The sequence below is a fragment of the Bubalus bubalis genome, chromosome 4 (assembly GCF_019923935.1).
Source record: "Bubalus bubalis isolate 160015118507 breed Murrah chromosome 4, NDDB_SH_1, whole genome shotgun sequence".
In the NCBI taxonomy this organism is placed as follows: Eukaryota; Metazoa; Chordata; class Mammalia; order Artiodactyla; family Bovidae; genus Bubalus; species Bubalus bubalis.
In genome coordinates, this window is record NC_059160.1 from 124,846,820 (window position 1) to 124,868,292 (window position 21,473).

General features: G+C 44.7%; 1 protein-coding gene across 8 annotated transcripts in view; it reads right to left on the reverse strand.

The window, feature by feature from the left end:
* The window catches only part of SIPA1L2 (signal induced proliferation associated 1 like 2), a 251,449-nt gene that overhangs the window by 167,121 nt on the left and 62,855 nt on the right, over positions 1-21,473 (reverse strand). For 7 of the 8 annotated variants that reach the window (XM_044942017.2, XM_044942020.2, XM_044942016.2 and 4 more), the window contains exon 2: positions 18,422-18,467. The exons of the other annotated variant lie outside the window; for it this stretch is intronic. The gene's annotated coding sequence lies outside the window, so the exon portion shown is untranslated. The remainder of the gene's footprint in view (positions 1-18,421; positions 18,468-21,473) is intronic. 8 annotated transcript variants of the gene reach the window in all.

Here is a 21,473-nt window from a genome sequence, read left to right on the forward strand (position 1 = left end):
AGTCATTTTAAAATTTGACCTCTGTGAATATTTCCTCTCTCTGTTACCAGACTCTGAATTCCTAGCATACACATAACATTTCCATTGACTATGGAGCTGGAGCCATCAACGAGTGACCACAATAAAAATTTTCTGCTTAAGAACAGATAAGGCATCAACAAAGCCAAACTTCCACTAACCTCTTCATTCCTGAAATCGGGCATTCATTAAGCATTTACTAATAGGCAAGGCCTCATGGCAAGCAGTGAAAGATACATAAACCAAAAGCTCTGATTTAAGGAAACTTACAATCCACTCAAGCAGGCAAGATGAACAAAGCAATCTTCCCACAACACTGCTTTCAATTTCTTCTCTAGAGAATATGGGTTTGTTTTTGTTTTTGTTTTTGTTTCCCCAACAGAGTAACTATTGAGGATCAAAATGGATACATTCGATTTTAAATTTCTATCTTGATTATCAGTCTGTACTTCTGGGTGACAGATGTTAACAAATGCAAAAATTATTTTAACGCAGTTATCAGAGAAAGTCAGAAAAGAAGGAGAAATCTCTAAGTAAAATAAAGCACATGAGTGGCAAGACTGCTTTGGAACTTCAGTAACAAGACAAATAGGTTCCAGTGAGAGACTGGGTCACATAGGAAAAGTCAAGGAAGGGGTTCTGCTAAAAGAAGGAATTATGAAATAGAATATTTACATTCAAAGTTCTATTTTTAACAAATTTACCTTACTCCAACCTCTCAAATAAGGATGACTTCAATAGGAAAACCCTTTCCACAAAGCTTACCTCAAATCCGTTTCCTTTATTCTTTCTCAGGATACTGTTTCGAGTTCTCTGCAGTTTGCTTTTGCAAGAAGGCTAGTCTAAGGAAGAATGAAACGATTCCTTATCTCAAGGAGTGTGCCATTTATGTAACGCAGACATATTTTGACACCATGGCACACGAAGGGATGTTTTTCTTTCTAGAAGCGGGACCTGCAGCCAGGCGTGTTTGGGGTGCACCCTGGCCCCGCAGCTGTCACAGCGAGCTGGACGTTGTTCCCAGGAATTCCACGGACTTTATCGGTTTAATTTTAACTAACAGACTAAAAAAGTTTCACTTAGTTTTATTAAACTAACAATGGGAAAATAATTTCCAACAATGAGTGTCTATGTGAGCGAGGCTGCGAACCATCTGTGAGTGTCTGTAATTAACAAAACCAAAACTCCTCTTTTCTCTCCCTATTAAGGATTTGACTTGCATCCTTATAATAAGTGCCTATGAAAGAAAAGCACACAGGTTAAACCAGAAACTGCATTTACAAATGGATGCACAGGGACTTCCCTGGCAGTCCAGTGGTTAAGACTGGGCTTCCAATGCAGGGGGTGAGGGTTCAGTCCCTGATGGAGGATCTAAGATCCCGCATGCCCCGAGGTGTGGCCCAAAACAAAACGAATGGATGTATACTCATTAGTCAATTCTGGCTGAGGCTTTTACTTGAAAGTCAGATATAACACAAACTCTACTCAAGGCTCTAAACCACAGAGCATGTGCTCATTAGGACTAGGGAAACAGGCAACACTGCACTGAACAAAGGAAATTGTCCAGAGAAATGTGTTGTGTTGTCTTGTGGTTGCGGTATCCCCAAGACAGATTTAAACAGGAAAGAGTTTAGACTGAAAAACACACCCCTACCGTGTGTAGGCCAGATGTGGAAAGCAGGCATTCCTGGAGGCAAGTCTGGAGGTAACCTGACTCACCGTGACCCTGACCCTAACCCTAACCTGGCGCTAACCCAGGGCTAGAGAAGCCACAGAACACTCTCCAAACTTAACACCCCGATGAGGGCGAGCATGGAGACCCCCACTCCGCCCACGTCCTAAAGACTAGCTCTAACCACATGCCACAGTCCGCAGATCCCACTGCTGCTCTGCCATACACAGGCTCTCACGGAAATATCTCTGAGACAGAGAAGACAGCCACATATAATCCACCTTTCTCAAGGCCCTCCAACAAAGCCCCCCAACTGCCAATGTAATCTAATAATTAGCATATGTAAGGGTAAAGCTCTAGACCATGACATCAGCCTCACAGAAAATCAGCAGATTCGAAAAGCACCAACTAGCCCACTGGGTCTTTGGGAATTCCAAATAAATGAATGGATGAAAAGGACGGAACAGCAGGAGAGAGTGGACCACAGTCTCAGTCCTAGAAAACACCAAAAACCATTTCTAAATGAAGCCATTCTGTGAATTCACCATTGTAGGAGAGTTGGGGGGTGGGGGGGGGTGTTCATCCATCACAAGGGTATTAACTGAAAACCTGCTTCCCTGGCAACGATGTCCTTGAACAGCATTCTGAAGCAGAGACTAGCTCAAGTAAGAGCAGAGGACTGTCAACAGGTCAAGGATCGCCTCCACATGGTGAGAGTCCCTGAGGAGCTAACATGGGATTTCTCAGACACAACATTCCAACCAAAGATAGCACAAGCGCTCAGTCTGAAGTGCTGGCCTCAGGAATTCAGGGTCCGCTGCGCTGCTCAATGATGTTTCACGCGCAGACTGTGATTAAAGCTGATAACTTTGCCTGTTCTAGAAACTAACAAAGGAATGTGTGTGTGTGCTCAGTCACTCAGTCCTGTCCAACTCTTTGTGACCCCATGGACTGCAGCCTGCCAGACTTCTCTGTCCATGGCATTTTTTCAGGTAAGAATACTGGAATGTGTTGCCATTTCCTCTCCAGAGGATTTTCCCAAACCAGGGATCAAACCCACATCTCCTGCATCTCCTGCCCTGGCAGGTAGATTCTTTACCACTGTACCAACAAAAGAATGAACTGAACTAAACCAAACCAAGTCTCTATCATCAAGGCTTATGCTGGTAGACCCGCCAATCTCCTCCACTTCGATTTCAATGTTGGCCCCATGTCAGTGTCGGGGCCCCAAGGCTTTTTGTAGGTGGTGGGCCTGCCACTGTTGCTCAAGCAGAGATATCCAATTGGTGAACATCATTCACTTTTTTTTTTTTTAATTTAGTTTTACTTTTTTGGCCATCCCCACGGTATGTGGGATCTTTAGTTCCCCCAACCAGGGATCGAACCCAGGCCCTCTGCAAAGGCAGTGTGGAGTCTGCATCACTGGACCACCAGGGAAGTTCCTCCGCTTACTTTTTAAAAGAAAGACTGAAATCCAAAACTTCCCTTCCCTCCCTTCAGTGATAGGTAGGGCCACAGTGCAGTTTTAACGGCACTCGGTGAAAATAAATTCTGTAAATGTGCTGCAGACCCTAACAGGAATATGACCCCTGCCACTTAGGAGGCAGCTATAAATGGGACACAAACTTCATGCAGATATGGAAAAACTGGACAGGTAAGTGTATAGTTCAGAGACAGAACAAGATAAAGTCCAGAGAAAGGATGTGTCATCAGGAGCTATTTTCAATCACACTTGAGAATCTTGAACTTCTGCTTTGTAAAACATTTTACCATCTCTTCTACAAACAGTGTTTTAAAAATAGAAGAAGACTGAAAGGCTCTGAGCTAATGAACACGGGGCTCAGCCTTAGGTCTGCAAAACAACAAATAAGATGATCTACCCAAAAAACTTAAAGTACGCTTCTTTTAAAAAGTTCATTTCAGGGGAGGAGGATTCAAGATGGAGGGGACACATAAGAACCTCATGGCCAATTCATACGGATGTTATGGCAAAAACCACCACAGTATTGCAAGTGATTATCCTCCAAATAAAATTAACAAATAATTTTTTTTAAATCCACTTCATTTCCATTTTTTAGATCCAGATACAAAATTTCAAAGAGTACAGAATGGAGGAAATCAGAATAGCCAAGAGAGAGACAAGAGAGACACTTTTGACCATTCTGGGACCACAGTCAAGAATGGAAAGAAAATCCTACATCCAACAAACGTAAATTTTCACCTGTGTTCCATCAGCATAAGATGCTGCTACTGCTACTGCTAAGTCGCTTCAGTCATGTCCGACTCTGTGCGATCCCATAGACGGCAGCAAAAGATGAACAAATACTAAAGACGACCGCTAAATAAAGAAAAAGGGCAGAAGGAGGTGAGAGGCTGGCAAGGTCAGTGCCTGTCAAATCCACCAGAGGTGCTGGTGGAAAAGTGCACTGAACAGACTCGGGAGGCTTACAGATGGACAGGAGGACACAGCACACTGAATGCCAGCTTCGGGCCAGGCTCCGCTTGAGGCATTCAATTTAGGGTAGGACGTCCAATGACGTGGTTATCAACATCCCTGTTAAATGTGAGATAAGGGACTCAGAGAGTTTAGTTAGCTTTTCAGCTGTGGAAGCAACATACTATACTCCAGGGGTAGGTGTTTAATTTTAGTCTAGGGTCTACAAAATTCTTCTTGTGTGTTTCTTCAATATGCATGCCATTGACTCTCCTAACCCCACAGGATGCTAGACCCTACAAGACTATGACTTCAACCAGAAGTTCCAATCCCAGGGATTTCCCTGGTGGTCCAGTGGTTAGGACTCTGCATGTCCAACGCAGGGGGCCCGAGTTCAATCCCTGGTCAGAGAACTAGATCCCACGTGCCACAACTAAAGATCTCACATGCTGCAACTAAGGCCTGGCACAGCCAAGTAAATAAATAAGTATAAACACTTTTATAAAAAAAGAATTTCCATTCACTACCACTGAGGCCTGGTTACCCCAAACCCTAGGCACTACAGACTTCCCTAAATTCGGCAAGATCAGTTTCTCTCCAGGCAATGAGTCTTTCCTGTGTTCTTACCACCTCTGGGACCATGGCTCTCACCCGCTTTGTATCCCAGCAAACACTACCCAATATCATTACTTATTTATTTACATGTTGTCTGTCCCCCTGCTAGACTAAGAATCCAAAAAGCAGAGAAAGTTATTCAATTTCATATTCTCTCACTGTGCCGAACAAAGTACCTGGCACAGTGAAAATGCAAAACAAGAACCAACCAACAAACAAAAACTGCCAGCTAAATGAAACAATGCCAGGCAGCCCAGAGCTAGCAAGTGTCACCAAGCCCAACACCCTGTACCAGCATGAGACCAAGTGCTACGTGACCAGATGCAGATAAATCCCACATTTAAAACATTCAGGCAGAATGTTTTTATATAAACTGTTACATCCACATCAATGAAGCAATGTCAGTATAGAGAGTAAGCCAAAACAAAGACACAGCCCTACTGGAAAAAGTGATACGTCGTAACAACGTTGTTCAAACAGAACCCTACCTGGAAACTGGCAGTCATGGGCTTTCATCTGGAACAGAGAACCTTCCCCAGGGACATGAAAAGCAAGGGGATCCATCACCCCACCACCACCACCAAGATTCAAATTTAAAAGAACAAGAAGCCTTGAGGCCTGTAAAATTTAACTGTTAAAGGTCTGCTGCTGCTGCTAAGTCGCTTCAGTCGTGTCTGACTCTATGTGACCCCATAGATGGCAGCCCACCAGGCTCCCCCGTCCCTGGGATTCTCCAGGCAAGAACACTGGAGTGGGTTGCCATTGCCTTCTCCAATGCATGAAAGTGAAAAGTGAAAGTGAAGTCACTCAGTCGTGTCCGACTCTAGTGACCCCGTGGACTGCAGCCTACCAGGCTCCTCCGTCCATGTGATTTTCCAGGCAAGAGTACTGGAATGGGGTGCCATTGCCTTCTCCGTTAAAGGTCTAAATAATGTCAAAATATAATTAAAGAAAGCGTTTTGGTCAGAGAATGGAGATATGGCGAAAGAAGAAACCTATAGCGAATTCAAGGACCCCTAACCATGGTGGAAAGGACGCATTGTCAATCCATGGGCAAAGGACCCCTAACCAGGGTGGAAAGGGTTAGGCACTCAGTGGTGTCTGACTCTTTGCGACCCCATGGACTGTATCCCACCAGACTCTTCTGTCCATGGGATTCTCCAGGCAAGAATACTGGAGTGGGTTGCCATTCCCTTCTCCAGGGGGTCTTCCCGACCCAGAGATCAAACGTAGGTCTCCTACATGCAGGCAGATTCTTTACCATCTGAGACACCAGGGAAGCCACTAGACAGGGTATCTCCTCTTAATTGTCACTACAGGATCCAGCAATCCTTCAATTCACCCCTCTCCCCTTTTCCCACTGCAAAGGTGCCCAGCAACCTTCTGACCTCTGCCTACCTGGAGGCAGTGAACATGGGGACCAAAAAGAGGTCAGTATTCAAGATCCCATGATGGTTATATTTATTTTTGTAAATTACTAATCAGGCATCTTTGGTGCACACTCAGCTTAGTGAACATAGTTAATGTGATTATGGGTCTCAGAGATAATGAAAAAACTGGGTCTGAGAGTGTGCTGGGAAATTTTTTTTTCTTTTTCCTGAATGCCAAATAATGAATATTACCCACAAGAGCCTTCTGAAAGAGTTGGCTGGCACTTTGGCTGGCTGATGCACCATTCTGGATACTTACGCATGTTCTCCTCAAAGTGCCACACCGTGTCAAAGGAGTTTTACTGAGGGTAATCACTCTCTCGGTCAACAGTAGTTGTTACAAAAGAGACAACAATCTACTCAGCAAGACTCACCATCCTAATGTAAACCAGATTCTTCACCTCTCAGGGTAGAAACGTCACTGAAACAAGTTTGGCTTCCCCAGTATGAAATTAATAGTGCTGGGGCTGAGCTGAGGCGAATGTCTGCAAAAAATTTAATTTGCAAAACCCAGCCCAAGGCTACCATGATATAAATTCCCTTGATGTGTTAATTTCACACTCTAGAGTCCTCATCCTACCAGTGGGGGGCAGGGGCTGGACAGGGGAGGCGAGAGGAGAGGGGTGTTGGTGATCTCCAGTATGTAAAGTAGGGGAGTACCTGAATTCACACAAGTTTCTGGACATCTGCAACATCAGCTGTCCAAGCCCCACAGGGAGTCAGAGCCCAGCTTCCCTCCTGCCAGCCCACAGGGGATGAAAAGGCGACACAGAAATCAGCCCAGTGAGGAAAAGTACTTCATTATGCAGAGCACCATCGCTGGGCACCAGCATCTCATTCGATAAACTTTTCCTCAACATCTTCATACAAAAGGGATGTTCCAGATACAGGCAAATAATGAGATAAACTCAGCTCAGCCGGATCCAATAGGTGCAGAGTGCTTTGCATTCCACAGCCAAATGCACAAGCCTGGTAGGAAGTACAACTCTGTGACATTCCTGGTGGCCCAGCATTTAAGACTCTGTACATCCACTGCAGGAGCCACAGGTTTGATCCCCGGTCAAAGAACTAAGATCCTACATGCCGTGGAGCAACCAAGCCCACGCACCACAATTACTGAGCCTGAGCCACAACTAGACAGCCTGTGCACTCCGGAGCCCATGTTCCACAACGTAAGAAGCCCACCACAATGAAGACCCATGCAGCCAAAATAAAATAAAAAATACCTTGAGAGTCTTACACGTTTGCTCACACGTATAAGGAGTCAGCTGATACAGACATTTCCTATATGGACCAAGTCTCTAGGAGCTACATCACAATCTCCATGTTACCAAGGTCAAGTCAGGCAAATACGAGTTCCTGGACCTTTCTTTCACCTTTTAATAACATAAATGACCACCTTGTCCTCCTAGACTGTCTTCCCAACTCCACATCATAGTCTATCAGGGTAAAGGAAATAGAGGTTTCACATAAATTTCAAGAAGCGAGCTTTGCTTATTTTAAGTGAGTTTGTAAATATGCACCTGGTCTGTCACTATAATCAGAATAAGGACTACATTTAGGCCTTGACTGGCTGGACTCTGAAGGGCCCCTGTTATGACCCTGCTTTGTTGTATAAAACTTGCTAACGACCTCTGAGAGATGGTGAAGAACAGGGAAGCCTGGTGTGCTGTAGTCCATGGGAATCGCAAAGAGTTGCACACGACTTAGCAAATGAACGCATCAGCATGCAAACTAACTGAAATCCCCACTCAACACAAACGTGAGACTACAACAATGACAAAGTGATACGCTTAACAGTAAGTCTCTCATTGTACAAGGACTCCAAGCTGGATCTTACACTGGTTACCTTTGAGTTTGGTCCTAGGTTGGCTGAATACAGAGATCACATAGTCATCCCACGGCCCCGTCTGTCAGAGATGGAAAATGAGCAGGAAGGCAATTTGTGTGCATCCAGGAGAAACGGCCCAGTGATCCTGCTGGTTATTTCTGCCATATTTACAATATGACACAGAAACAGAGGACAGTCCTCACCCGTGACTGGCAGATCTTAGGTGGGACCCTGCCTAGGTTCCTTATCATGCTGGGTTTGGAAGGCCTCGACTATACAATGGCACTCTGAATGACAAGACGATTCCCAAACATGCAAAGGTCCACTCGGACGATTGCAGGAGAAGGATCCTATTTACAATACGAGCCTCCATCTTAACCTTCTCAACCAGAATCCAGGGGCAGGAGATAAAGGGACATGGGGAAGTGTGTGGAGGGGGCCTGGGAATGGCTAGTTCAAAACAGATGTCAGATGGGACTTCCCCAGCGGTCCAGTGGTTAAGACTCTGCACTTCCACTGCAGGGGGCATGCACGGGTTTGATCCCTGGTCAGGAACTAAGATCCTGCATGCCACAGACCAAAAAAAGACCTCCAGTAGTGAGCAGGTTTGGAAATGACTAGACTCCTTCAGGGGCTTCCCAGGTGGCACTAGTGCTAAGAATTTGCCTGCCAATGAGGAGACCTAGGAGTCATGGATTCAATCCCTGGGTCGGGGATATCCCCTAGAGGAGGGCATGGCAACCCACCCCAGTATTCTCACCTGAAGAATCCCATGGACAAAGGAGCCTGGTAGACTATGGTCCACATGGTTGCAGATAGTCAACATGACTGAAGCAACTTAGCAGGTGGGCAGGCTCCTTCAGGGATGGAGGCGAAAGGGTGCCAGAAAGTCAGCCCCTGCAGAGGTCCCAGTGATCCTACTTCTCCAGAGACTCTGACAGAATAACCATGGCAGCAACAGGGATGAGCTGCCCAAATCGGCAACAACCCCCCAAGGAGGTTTGAAGGGTATCAGATCCTAGAGAAATACTGATGAGACGCAATAGGGGAAGTAACCCACATGTATCTGGGAAAACCAAAACATTCCCCTTATCAAGACAGGCCAGGCATATCCCTACAGATAGGACCTAAGACACGGATCCTAATAGCACAGTTCAAGAGCCAAGAAGAATCACACATTCATAACACTGACACAAAGGAGTTAACACCATCCCTATTAATCATGCATGTTGTCATAGATAAGCTAGAGTCTACCCATCACCAAGCACCAGGAAAGGGAATCTTCACTTGGCTAACTGCCTGGTGGGAACTGAGTATGGGAGTGAACTTTATGAAGATACATACTTTAAAAAGTCAAAGCCATCTAGGGGCAACTCTAATACACTGCCTATTATAGGATTTTAATGAAGAGAGATAGAGAAAAGGAATAGAAGAATCACAAACAATATCCACTCTATTATGTGGACACATTAAGGGGATCACATTATTTCACAACGAGCAATTGTTTTTCCACTACAACTACTAGTAACTCTTGCTTCTGCCTCCTAACGGATGGACGCATAGACTGAGACTGGATTAGGAACCAGTAAGGTCTGACTGTCATTTTTAAAACAAATTTACAATAACATCATACTGGCTTGCTGTTTAATCCCACTTGTTAAGCAGACCCAGATAAGGGGATCCCCTCGACGGAGGAAAACCCATCTTTTTAGACGGAGGGCAGAGACTCAAAAATAAGAAAATGCTTCATGAGTTCCCTTTTCCCCCCAGCACTATGAACTATGCATATTTTAGCACATTTTAAAATGAAAAGGAGACAAAATAAAAATTAGCAACCCAACATACACCTATGAAACTCTATGTCTGGAGAGCAGGGGCAGGGAGGAGAACTGCACAGACATCTGGCCTCACCTGTCAGGCTGCCAAACCACTGTATTCTGAAGCTATTCAGCCGCTTTCTAAAGAAGAAACAACAAAAAAAATCCAACATGCCTGAACTGGGAGGCGGGAGAGCCTACTTGTAACTCAGCCCTTGTCAGACAAAACCCAGCAGCCTCAAAAGGTTCAATAGCCTTTTTATAAAGCTATTGTGTGGGTTAGTGCCTAAAAATACTACAGTTCAGCAAGCAGATCACACGGAGGAATCACCTCTACACACATTCAACTTCCAAACAATAGACAAAGAGGTGGAAAGAACACCAAATGCACTCGGGGGCAGTACAAGTCCCTGCGGCTGCCCCCCTCCCTGGGTTCCTCACCTCGGCTGAACACCCAGCAAGCCAATTTAGCCCAACAGCCTGTACAGGACAATGGTGGTGGTGGGGGGCTGAGGCCCCCATTTCTCTAATATTCACTGTCACCTTTACGTGTGTGCAGTCACTCAGTCATGTCTGGCTCTGTGACCCCCTGGATTGTAGCCAGGCAGGTTCCTCTGTTCATAGGATTTTCCAGGCAGGAATACTGAGGTGGGTTGCCATTTCCTACTCCAGGGCATCTTCCCGACCCAGTGATTCAACCTGTGTCTCTCTGCATTTCCTACGCTGGAAGGCAGATTCTTTACCACTGCACCACCTGTCACCTTTCGGAGATCTTTTTTCCCCCACATAAATAGGAAAGTGAGGACCACATCATAGCGATTATTGCCTGTACTGCTTTCCCAGTCCCTTACACTAAAGCAGAGTTCTCAGTCTTCCCCTGGGGAAGTTTTGAAAGATATAGATAACAGAAATTTAGTTTCCAACTCAGTTTTTAAGTATCAGTGTTAAATACCTGACAATTTTTAAAAGCTTCTCTGATGAGGCTAAGAACCACTGCTTAAGACAACAAAGTTTTTATGCCAAGTCAGGTCCATTGCCCGCCAGGCTCCTCTGTCCATGGGATTTCCCAGGCAAGAATACTGGAATGGGTTGCCATTTCCTTCTCCAGGGGACCTTCCCAACCCAGGGATTGAACCCATGTCTCCTGCATTAGCAGGCATATTCTTTACCACTGAGACACCAGGGAAGCCAGCCAAGGTGAGGGGAAGCCAACAAAAACCTAGAGGGTGGGGGTAAGTGTGATCCCCAAACTGGGCTCACCTCTTGGTGGGTACAGACACGATCAAGTCAAAGCATGGGAGAAGGAAGGATTTATAATTACTCACAAGAAGTAAAGAGAACACTGGGATCCTTCCCAAACCAGTGCCTCCCTGAAGAGAAAATTTGAGAAATTTTAAGCCAAGGGTACATGCAAGTTCATGAAGGGGCTTCAGTAGAGAAGAATTCAGCATAGAATTGGGGGCAAAAGTCAACAGAGTCCAAGCTTTAACTGACTGAATGAAGTCTGAAGGGTCAGCATCAGCATTCCACCCTCCAACTGGATGGGCCTTAGTTTCTGCAGAACTCAAAGGTGTAAGGAACCAGGACCCTGCCCCATGGGGGGACGACTGTTTCTTTTCTTTTTAAAAAATTTTATGTATTTATTTTGGGCTGTGCTGGGTCTGCACTGCTGCGTGCAGGCTTTCTCTGGTTGTGACAAGCGGGCTCCTCACCGTGGTGGCTTCTCTGGTTGCCGAGTGTGGGCTCTGAAGCGGGCGGCCTCAGTGGTTTTGGCACACTGAGTGGCTCCACGACATGTGGGATCCTCCAGGACCAGGAGTGGAACCCATGTCCCCTGCATGGTGAGGCAAATCCTTGAACACTGGACCAACAGGGAAGTCCTACACGATTGTTTTCTGACTGCTCCTCCCTAGTTTCTGCATCTCCTCCCTTAATCACTGAGGCCTGTTCAAGGGCAAGCATTGTGGCCAGGCTTAGATCACAAAATAGGTTAGGCGAAAATGGGTACTCATGTCGAGAACGCTTCCTCCAGGGACCCCTAACCTATCTGCTTACATGAGCACCAGGGATGAGGCCTGCAAAGGATGGGCCACCCAGAGGCCACGAGTGCTGCTCTTCCAGAAACCACTGCTGGACAGAATAAAAACCAAGGCACAACAGGCAGCTTCCAAAAACTCAGGTAAGATCACGAGAAAATGAAAAACCTAAAATCCAAATTTTAATTCTCCTTAATCTCCGATTTTAATTTGGCATTTGCTTTCTTCTTCCTTTCTCTCAATATATTTATAAAAAGGGGATTCTACAAGGGCTTCCTTGTGGCTCAGACAATAAAGAATCCACTTGCAGTGAAGGAAACGCAGGTTCAATCCCTAGGTCTGGAAGATCTCCTGGAGCAGGGCATGGCAACCCACTCCGGTATTCTTGCCTGGAAAACCTCATGGACAGAGGAGCCTGGCAGGCTACGATCCATGGGGTCTCACACTGAGCAACAACAACCATAGAGTTTTATTGTGGGGATGATAAAGCTGAGAGAGGGAAAATAAATAATAGTGTTTTACAAAGGGACTTAAGTACATTTATCAGATAAAATCAAAAGGGAATTAATAAAATAGCTAGATTGGTTATAACAAACACTGCCTCTCTGAATTCAAATAAAAATTTTATGATAAGTTATCATCTCCATTTTGCCAATATCCAAACTGTGACATGTAAAAGGCTAAGTGAATTGCCCAAGGTGATAAGGCAGGAAAGAGCAGGGCACAACCTTTAAAAGAATGACCTAACCCAAGGAAACTCAAACTGATTAGAACCAAGCAGGTCCAAGATGGCAGATGAGCTGACTCCCACTAGACCCTGAGCCTCAGTACATGCTCTCTGTAACCCATCAGCAAGCTAAGGGACACCCCATCGGTGCCATGACAGCTCTAAGGCCCGCCATAAAAGGGCAAAAAGTGGGTGGTGGCCCAACTGCTGGAAATCCCCACCCCTTCCTCCCCCATTCATCAGCCTATGAAATCAGCCACCCCTATAAAAACTGACAACCCCACGCCACTCTCACCTTCTGCCCCACGCTGCTCTCACCTTCTGAGGTGGCCCACCTTTGTCTATGCAGTGTGTTTCCTCCCTGAGTAAATCTTCTTTCACGTTAATACAGCTCACTCTTGAATTCGTTCCTGCACAAAGCCAAGAAACCACACTTGGCAGACGTCCCAGGGACTCTGACATGGCCTGGGACCTGACCATCCTCCTGACCTACTCTCTTTTCAGCAACAGTGACATTAAGTTAGTAATCTCACCTCCTGAAGAACAAACCCTGTTGTTCTCCAACCTTAAAATGAAGGTTCTTTAATGTTCTTGTCATTAAACTGTTTTTCCACCAAGTCCATTTTCCAGATGTTTGTCTGCAAATACATGGGAGTCAGCTCGGGCAACTGAGAGCTCGACTCTCCTGAAGTGTCTGGGTCACCTCTGTCCTTGGAGTACCCTCAGCGGCAGGGTGGGAAGACGACCTCAGAGCTGCTCCCACTGAAGGAAAGAGAAGCTTGAAACAGAAAGGGTTGGCAGCTGACTCACCACATTGAGAAGACAGAATCGAGGAATCTGATTTTTATAATGTGTTTAGGGGCTTCTCTGGTGGTCCAGTGTTTAAGAATCCACCTTCCAGTGCAAGGGACATAGGTTCAATCCCTGGTCAGGGAACCAAGACCCCATATGCCGCACGGGGCAACTAAGCCTGCAGGCCACATCCAGAGAAGCCCGAGCCTCACAGCTAGAGAGAAGCTTAGTGCCACAGCGGCCAAAACACGTTCACATTTGTTAGCAGCTTATTAAACATCGATACTTGGGACATTTCACCAAGCGGGGAGACTCTACTCCTTTCTCTAAACAACCTTCCAGAAGGGAAGGCTGCCATGCCTTGACTCCTACTGTGTCTCAAGGTCTAAGGGGGACAAAGAAGCCTCATCTACAGCCTCCCAGGTCATAGAAAATGCAGGGCAGGAGGACTGCGGAATTTGGAGTGATTCTCAGAGGGGACACTTGCTTCGCGTCTCTGCTTCTATCAGACACTCTACTAATTACCAGGGAAAGTTGTTTTTATCAAGGAAAAACAATATTTTACCTCAGAATCCGGATCTTAACACCATCCACTGTTCCAATGTGGAACGCTTCCATTGAAATCTTCCACTGATATTTTCTCCAAAGAGTAATGTTTAATGAAAACAAAGGAGGTGGTCCAGTGGTTAAGAATTCACCTTACGATGCAGGGGATGTGAGTTTGATCCCTGGTCAGGAACTAAGATCCCACACCTAGCCTGTGAGCCACAGCTAGAGAGAAGCTTGTGTGCCACAAACAAGACCAGACACACCCAAATAAATAAATTAAAAAAAATTTTTTTAAATAAACAAAGGAAAGAAAACTTACAAAACTACATGTTCTCTAAAAAAGCCGTGTTGACTCTCAGGTTCCTGAACCAAGATGGGTGTGAGCAACCTGTCACCAAGGGAATGCAGTCTTTACAGCACAGAACTGCAGGCGTCTTATGAGTGGTAACACTGCAGATAGCATATGCAATGTCTGACATAATGCATTTTAAATATTTCCTAATGATAATCCCTAATACGCTGATATTCATAATGGTCACATTCACCCTTCAGAAATCGTGCCAAATTATCATTTAAACTGAGAAGCCACCAAAACACCAACAAAGCTGTCAAAGATCTACTACTCATAACCCTTAAGGACAAGTGTGTTTTAAGAGGCTTGATACAAGTAGGTCTTCAGGCTGTGGGCAGGTCATTCACTCAGCATTCACTGCAGTTTCAGAATATGCAATAATTGTTCAATGTTATCCCACCACACATCCTTAAAGTGATGTTAGGATTCCATTTGGTTTTACACAGTATCAGTAGGCTTATCTTTATGGATGACCAATATATGGCCATCTTATCAATCTGATTGTACAAACTCTTCTTGCTGTTCTTCTCATAGCTGCCTGCAGAAGAGATCACACTGGGACATCTCTATAAGACTATCGGGATGACTAAGCCTTCAGCTGGACACCCTACCCTGGGGCCACGGTCATAATGAGTTGGGACAGCCCAGGTCCTCAGGGCTCCATAACTGACTAGTTCTGTGACCTTGAACAAACCATTTATGCTCCCTTGGACCCAGTTCCCTTATTTCTACAAGGGGAATGGTAATACCTACTTCAGTGCTGTTGGAACATGAAATGAGTACTCAACAGTACCTACCACATAGTAAAGAGAAAGCAGATAAAGTTGCAATAATGTACAACCATAATTATTAGAAGAAAAAGGGAATGGGCTGCAGATACAGTAAGACTATTTGATCATGAAGTCCCCCTCATGTGATCAAATTCATCAGAATTACATTTTAGGGGGAAAAAAAATCATTTGTAATATAATGGGCACACTGTCACGTAGTCAACCAGACAGAAATTAATGGGAAGAACAAGAAACTGGAAAAAAGAGAAAAGAAAGAAATCCCTAGTTGTGTCATTTCGTCCATTAAAAAAAATAGTTCCGAGGGGCTTCCCTGGTGGCTCAGTGGTGCCTGCCAAGGCAGGAGACATGGGTTTGATCCCCGCTCCGGGAAGATCCCACATGCTGCAGAGCAACTACACATGTGCCACAACTACTGAGCTTGTGGTCCAGAGCCGGGGGGCTGCCACGACTGAGCCCATGTACGTGTACCGCAACTGCTCAAGTCCACACACCCTCGAGTCTGTGCCGCACAGCAGGAGAACCCACCACTGAGCCGCCCGCACACTGACTAGTGAGTGCCCCCACGCTGCAGCAACTGCAGAAAAACCCAGGCAGCAACAAAGACCCACCACAGCCAGAAATTACTTAATTAACTGACTGATTTTTTTTTTTTTTTAAGAAAAAGAATTCCTAGTACAAAGCAGGATTGGTTTTGTGTTTTGAATCTGATTACACTGAACCAGTCCATGAGAAACCAAGGTGCTAGACCTATCAAATTAAGGACTGAATCCTATTCTGTTCAAGTCATCACTTGAAAACAAGTGATGGGTTCAGGGAAAACAGAAAACTAATAAGCATTCTCCCAGGCTTGGGAAGAGGAGGCCAGGAACCAGTAGGACTGTCCTGGGATACAGCAGAAAGGCATCTTATGTGCGGGACTTTGACCCGCCTGCCCTAAGCCCTTGCAGACCTCACCAAATTCTCATAATCTCTGGGTCCCATGAAATCTCTCAAATCCTCTCTTTCTGCACATCCCTTTTTTTTTTTTTTTTTTTTTTTTTTTGCTGTGAATAAAGTACACCGAAATGGACATGTCTAAATGCATTCATTTGTCCACTGAAATGTGTGTATTAAGTGCCCAGGACATGCCAGGCATCATGGAGGGGTCATCTCAGCTCACTAGCATTATCTCAGCATCTGATGCCTACAGGATGTGAACCCTGTATTAGAGCTACTTGTATATACTTTTTTCCTTCCTGTTAAGATTGTAAACTCTTGAAAGGGAAGGGCTGCATTTTAATTATCTTCTTCCCCTTGGCACTTACCAGAGGGTTCCACTTATAGAAAGTATCCAATAAACAATTACTGAACCCAACCCCGCTCCAGGACACACGTAACCAGAGGATCCAGGGTTTCTCTCCCCTTAGGTCTTCAGATTTTAAGACTGTCTCCCTGAGGTGGGTAAGCCTATCTAAATCTGGCTGCTACTGGCATATAAATGTTTTTAAACATAATCTGGAAAATGTTAATGCCCCTTTAACTTTCATGAATATAGGAGCAAAAAAGATGAACCTGAGGATGAGATTAGTCTTCCATATAAGCTAATGCATTTCCTGATGCCTGAAGCACAGTCTCACCTCACTCTTGACATCTGGGTCCTGACAACATATGGTATTGTTGCTGCCGTCAGCAAGCAAATGACCCCCACCCCCACACCCCGCACTCGCTGGTGCTGTCTCCTAATAGATCAAATTGAGAAACTAGGCTTTTGATTCAGAAACTTGGGCAAGATCATGAGGAACTTAACAGTCTGAGAATATTTTAAGTAAATGGAGACAAATGATGGTCCCTCTGGAGGTCCATGGAGTCCTAGAATTCTATTGACCTTAACAAAACTGGCCAAAAAGAAAAAAGGACAGGATCACAAAGAAGCCTAGCACCACCCTGACAATATTTATTTTCCTTCCAGAAAGGCAGGAGGTTGAATGTGAAGCTGAGAACAGAGAAAGGAAGAACAAGATAATAGTCCAGGCATCAAAACAGCTGCTTTCAAGAAGACGCCAAAAGAGTTAAAAAATTTTTACTAGAAACCTGAAGGACGAATGAAATGCACACCACTATCACACCATGGTACCGGCTGTCTCGGAGAATTTTATTCATCTTCATAAGAATAACAATTTGGAGCTCAGCCCAAATTTTTCTAAGTAATCCCTTAATGATCATAATTGACTTATCCCACATAACAAGTCTTCTAATCCTCTGATAAACAGGCTTCTAAGCCTGGATGAGGGTTAAATAAGTCCTAACTTCATCAATGCGAAATGAGGACATGGAATGATAAAATGATCTATATAGGATTATGCAACCCTTCCCTTGTGGCTCAGCAGTAAAGAGTCTGCCTGCAATGCAGGAGATGCAGGTTCTATCCCTGGGTTGCAAAGATCCCCTGGAGAAGGAAATGGCAACCCACTCTAGTATTCTAGCCTGGAAAATTCCATGGACAGAGGAGCTTGGCAAGCTACAGTGCAGGGGGTTGCAAAAGAGTTAGACACGACTTAGCAACAGAACAGCAGCAAAGCAGCTCATCAATTACAATGTTCTCATTACACATAAATGTGTGAAAATAAAAGGCTTTGCAGAAGAGAAAAGAAAGACTCAAAACAAATGAACTCCACTCATATTCTTTTTAAACAACAGGTTTGTTGAATAGATTTTGATGTTGCCTTGAATCGGGTATAAAGACAACCCTTGTTAAAACAACCCTATGAGGATTTCAACACAGACTTTTCTAACTGCATCCACATGATAGCCGAATAGCTGAAAGAAAGGAAGAAAGAAAGAAAAGAAAGGAAGGAAGGAAAAGGAAAGAAGAAGTGAAGAAGGAAGGAAGGAAGGAAAACTAATAATTGGAACTTGCAAGCGACTCCTCCTGAGGCCCCCAATGTAGGCAACTCCAAACCAAAGAGGCTTCTCAGAGGAATGCTCACCCCTGTCTGCTGTACGTGCGTGCTAAGTCGCTTCAGTCGTGTCTGAGTCTTTGCTACCCCTTGGACTATAGCCCAGCAGGCTCCTCTGTGCATGGAATTCTCCAGGCAGGAATACTGGAGTGGGTTGCCATGCCCTCCTCCAGGGGATCTTCCTGACCCAGGGACTGAACCCGAGTCTCATGTCTCCTATGTCTCCTTCATTGGCTGGCGGGTTCTTTACCACTGAGCCACCTGGGCAGCCCTGTCTGCTCTGGAGGAGGGACAAATCAGAACATTCAATCTGCAAGCCAAGGGGAACAGAAAGCATCATTTTTGAAAAGCACACTTTCAAACCGGAAGCAGCTGTGGAGGTAAGGATGAATTCGCAGGTCCGGCCTGCTGGCAGGCTTACCTGGCTGGGGTGGTGGGCTCCTGCTCACACGGCCAAGAGCAAGATCCTGCAAGAGAAGAAACAGACCCAGCTCAGACTCACAGAGAAACTCCTGCTCTGAAGTTTTCAGAGTGTGATCTGAGGACCCTGGGCTTCCCAAGATCCTTCCAGAGGTTCGCAGGTCAAAGCCATTTTCAAATCCAAATCCAAAAGCCAAATTCAGAGCAAAACCAAAACCAGGACACAAAATATAGTGCAGTCTCCTAGAGGCAGATACATCATGGTGTAAAGAGAGGGGTATCTAGCTTATTTTCTGATGCCAGATATGTATGAGATTTGCAAAAAATCTAAAGGTCATCTGCTCACTGATGTCTCTTGTTTTGGAAAATAGTGATTTCATGAGACACATTATTTATAATAAAAAGTACAGGGCTTATTGCCATTTCAAATAAATTAAGAAATATTTTTAAATGTCTTGACTTTAGTTCCAATACTGTGAGTATCAGTAGAGATAAGTATAAGTAGAGATAAGATTTTGATTGTGTAATCAAAAGCTCCTTGGGATCCTGAGTCATTTTTAAGTGTAAAGGGGGGCCTAGGACCAAAATTTTGAGAACTGCTGCTCCAGGTAGCTATTTTGGTGCCAACTTCTATTAAACAACAGGTTTCCCTAGTGGCTCGCATGCCTGCAATGCAAGAGACCCCAGTTCGATCTCTGGGTCAGGAAGATCCCCTGAGGAAGGAGGTGGAAACCCACTCCAGTATTGTTGCCTGGAGAACCCCATGGACAGAGGAGCCTGGTGGACTACAGTCCTTGGGGTCACAGAGTCAGACACAACTGAGCAACTAACATTTTCACTTTTTGCACTTTCTATTAAACAGTATCTGCTTTGAAGAACAGCAGTGGTCAGTACACAGCATTATGTGCCAGGCGCCCTACTAAATATGTGTCACTTACAAATTCACGATCATCTTAAAAAAAAACTCAAGAGAACCATATTTAATATTCTGTGTTAAACCATAATGGAAAAGAATAAATATATATGTATAGCTGAGTTATGTGGCTATACATACAGCAGGAATTAACACAACACTGTAAATCAAATACACTTTAATTAAAAAAGAAAGAAAACATCCGGCCTTTCCGCCTCGCCCCTGGAGTGGAGACTGGTGCCCTAAAGACTGGTTACTTGCCCAAAGCACCCGAAGCAAGTCAAAAAAGAACAGGGTATGAACTCAAGTCAGCCTGGCTGCTAAGACCATGATCTCTTATTATACATAATTAAAAAAAAAAAAAAGGAAGCCTGAGAATTTCTGCAAACTAAACTGGAGCAAAGCGGCTGGGGCCCACTCTCCCACATGACACTGACCGGACTCCATATGCAACGAGGTGAGCACAGCCTGGACGAAGCACTACTGACCGGGCTTCTCTGCTGCCGGCAAGATGCCCGCTCCACGCCAGGTTTACATCTGTCGTCCCCATTCAGTATGAATGGCGCCCCTAACACATTTTAGGGTCACCTATCAAAAAGGCTATGATAGGTCTCGGCTTCTGAAAGCCTCCTTTTCTGATCTGCCTCAATTTGCATGAAGAATTGAAACAGTGGGTGAAGAGGTACTATTACTTGTCCTTCATTTGCAGCTGAATTTAAGATCATGTGCAAGAGGAAGAGAGAGGAAAGAAATTCTCATTGACATAACTTATGCAGCCAATATAGCCAATTTTGAGTTTAAAAATCTAAAGCATGGTATGGAAAGTTTCTTAAAAAAAAAAAAAGAATAGAATTACCATATGATCCAGCAATTCCACTTCTGGACATATATGGATATGTACGCAAAAGAATTGAAAACAGAGACTAAAACAGATATTTATTCCCCCAGGTTCATTGCAATACTATTCACAACAGCTAAAAAGTAAAAACAATCCAAGTGACCATCAGACTATGCTTTATCCATACAACAGAGCATTATTCTGCCTTTTAAAGGAAGGGAATTGAGACATACACCAAAACATGGATGAATTTTGAGGACATTCTGTTAAATAAAATAAACCAGGCACAAAAGGACAAGTACTGTATGATTTCACTTATACGAGGTAACCAGGAGTCAAATTTCTAGACTCAGGAAGGAGAATGGTGGTTGCCAGAAGCTGGGGACTGAGGACAGGGAGTTCGTGTTTAATAAATACAAATTTTCTGTTTGGTAAGGTGAAAATGCTCCAAAGACGGATGGTGGTGATGGTTGTACAACAAGGTGAATATAAATTAATGCCACTGAATTGTACACTTAAAATGGTAAAATATCGTATCTATTTCACCACAATCCAAAAAATACCATTCATTGGGCTTCCCTGGTGGCTCAGTGGTAAAGAATCCACACAGTTTCAATCTCTGATTGAGAAAAATCCCACGTGCCAAGGAGCAACTAAACCTATGCACCACAGCTACTGAGACTGTGCTCCAGAGCCCGGGAGCTGCAATTACTGAGCCCACCTGCAGAAAATACGGCTGCCCGTGCTCCCTAGAGCCCATGATCCACAGCAACAGAAGCCACCGCAATGAGAAGCCAGAGCCCTGCAAGTAAAGAGTAGCCCCCGCTCCCCGCAAGTGGAGAATGCGTGCATAGCAACAAAGACCCAGCACAGCCTAAATAAATAAAGGAATTTATACATATAAATTTAAAACAAAAATAGCATTCATCAAAAAGGCTTCCTCACATCAGATAATCAGAAAACAATGTATTCATGGGTATCATATAGTTTCGATCTTCACTAACATATTAAACCCAACCATGCATTCATCCACTCAGCAAATGTTCACCACCCATCTCCTGGTTATGAGTTCCCATGCTAGGTAGGAGCTGGTGAAGGAGACAGTCAATCTACCCCTTGCACACGCACATGCACACACACGCACGTGCACATGCACACACACGCACGTGCGCGTGCACACACACACACACACACACCAGGGCACCCAGGCACAGCAGTCCTTATACCAAAAAGTACCCAAAGGCAGCCTACGTGGGAGACACAACTGAACCACAAATGCTAAAAATTTCTTGCTAACAAAGC